We start from the raw sequence: 3,009 nt of genomic DNA, 5'->3' as shown, positions 1-3,009 counted from the left end.
ACCACCTCCATTTCCTCAGAGACTTCGTCAGCAGATGTTGGATAAGCAATTTTAAAAATTTTTGGAAATATTTAAGAAGCTTACAATTAATATTTCATTTGCTGAAGCCTTAGAATAAATGCCAAGGTATGTAAAGTTTTTGAAGGATATTCTCAACAGGAAAAGGAATTTTGAAAATAATGAGACTGTTGCACTTAGTGATGAGTGCGTTGCTATAATTCAGAAAAAGCTTCCTAAAAAGCTTAAAGATCCTGGTAGCTTTACAATTCCATGTGCAATAGAAGACAAATTTTATGGGAAAGCTTTATGTCATTTAGGTGCAAGCATTAACCTTATGCCATTATCATTTTTTAAAATATTGGGATCAAGAGAAATAACCCCTACTATTGTAACTATGCAATTAGCAGATCGTTTGATAATATACCCTAAAGGAGTTATAGAAGATGTCCAAGTGAAAGTGGATCAATTTATCTTTCCTTTTGATTTCATTATGCTAGATATGGAGGAAGATAAAGAGATACCTATCATTTTGAGGAGACATTTCCTAGCCACAGGAAGAGCAATGATAGATGTGTAAAAATGGGAATTAACAATGCGTGTAAATGATCAAACTGTTACTTTTAACATTTCAAGATCAATAAAATACCCTACAAAAGATAAAGATGATAAATGTTTTAGAATGGATGTTATAAGATATCTAAGTGAATGTCATTTCAAGACTACTTATGAAGAAAAATTTAAAGAAAAAGATTTGGAACACGAGCAAAAAGAGGAATTAGATCAATGTGAAGATCTTTTTAAGGAAGATTCAAACTATGTTTGAGAAAATTTTGAAGTTTTAGACATGATAGTCAAAGATAAATCATTTTGTCCATCTATTGAAAAACCTCCAAAATTAGAGTTGAAGTTACTTCCTGATCATTTAAAATATTCCTTTTTAGGAGATTCCTCTACTTTACTTATTATAATTTTTTCAAAATTAACAATGGATGAAGAAGAAAGGTTGATGAAAATTCTAAAAAATTTTAAGAAAGCCTTTGGATGGACAATTGTTGATATTAAACCAATCAGTCCTTCAATTTGTATGTATAGAATTTATATGGAAGAGAACTGCAAACCCAGGGCTGTTCCGTAAAGGATATTAAATCTTGTTATGAAAAAAGTTATTAAGAAAGAAATTTTAAAGTGGTTAGATGCTGGAATTATCTACCCTATTTCAGATAATGCAAGGGTTAGTCCAATTCATTGCATTCCTAAGAAAGGAGGAGTAACTGTAACTGTAAAAGAACATAATGAGTTAATACCTACTAGAGAAGTTACAGGGTGGTGAATATGCATTGATTATAGAAAATTAAATCTTGCAACTGGGAAAGATCATTTTCCGTTACCCTTTCTAGATCAAATGTTGGATAGACTAGCTGGGCATAAATACTTTTGTTTTCTGGATGGATATACTGGTTATCACCAAATTCTAATATCTTTTGAGGATCAAGAGAAAACAATTTTTACCAGTCCTTATGGTACTTTTGCTTTTAAAAGAATGTCATTTGGTTTATGTAATGCCCCTGCTACACATTTCAAAGATGTATGATGGTAATTTTTTGTGATTTAATTGAAAAAAGGATTGAAGTCCTTATGGATGACTTTTAGTGTTTGGAACTTCATTTGACTCATGTCTAGAATATTTATCCAAACTTCTTAAGCGCTATGAAGAAACAAATTTAGTCCTTAATTGGGAAAAATGTCAATTTATTGTAGTAGGAGAAATTATATTAGGTCATCAAATATAAGAAAATGGTATGGAAGTATATCCTGCTAAAATTCAAGTGATCGCTAATTTACCTTATCTAACAAATGTTAGGAAAATTAGGAGTTTTTTAGGACATACTGGATTCTACAGACGATATATTAAAGACTTTTTAAAGATTGCTAAGCCTTTATGCCATTTACTGGAGAAAGATACAATTTTTAATTTTGATGAGGAATGCCTAAAAGCTTTTAAATTATTAAAAGAAAAATTAATCACTACACCAATTATAGTTTCACCAAATTGAGAAAAACCTTTTGAATTAATGTGTGATGCTAGTGATTATACTATAGGAGCTGTTTTAGGACAAATGTATGATAAAATTTTCAAAGTTATTTACTATGCTAGTAAAACTCTTAATGAAACTCAAATTAATTATACAACAACTGAAAAATAGTTATTAGCAATAGTATATGCTTTTAATAAATTTAGATCATATTTAATTGAAACTCATTATATAGTGCATACAGATCATTCTGCTATTAAGTATTTAATGAAAAAGAATGATGCTAAACCTAGACTTATAAGACGGATTCTTCTTTTGCAAGAAGTTGATTTTGTAATAGTAGATCGGAAGGGGATTGAAAATCAAATTGCTTATCATTTGTCCAAGCTTGAATTAGAAAAACTGTCTGTTTTGAAAGAGAAATTAATGAATATTTTTCAGATGAAAAACTATTCCTATTAATCACTATTAATGAGTGGCGTGTTCCGTGGTATGCCGACATTGTGAACTTTATTGTCAGTGATATTATACCCTATGGAAAGACAACCAACAGAAGAGGAAATTTATTTCTGAAGCTAAGACTTATTTTTGGGATGACCCATTTTTATATAAACAAGGAAAGGATCTGATTATTCAAGGATGTGTACCATTAGAAGAAAATTATGAGATTATCCAAAAATGTCATAATTTTGATTTTGGGGGACATTTTGGTGTTGATAAAAAAACATACAAAATTTTAAAATCTGAATTTTATTGGCCTACAATTTTTAGAGATGTTAATGCTTATAACACAACTTGTGATAGATGTCAAAGAGTAGGCAATATTTCTAGGAGAAATGAGATGCCCCTCAAATATATGCTAGAAGTTGAAATATTTGATGTTTGGGGATTAGATTTCATGGGACCATTTATACCATCTTTCAGAAATTTATATATTCTGTTAGCAGTGGACTATGTATTCAAATAGATAGAAGCT

The sequence above is a fragment of the Phalaenopsis equestris genome, unplaced genomic scaffold (assembly GCF_001263595.1).
Source record: "Phalaenopsis equestris unplaced genomic scaffold, ASM126359v1 Scaffold210457, whole genome shotgun sequence".
In the NCBI taxonomy this organism is placed as follows: domain Eukaryota; kingdom Viridiplantae; phylum Streptophyta; class Magnoliopsida; order Asparagales; family Orchidaceae; genus Phalaenopsis; species Phalaenopsis equestris.
This window is presented reverse-complemented; position numbering follows the sequence as displayed.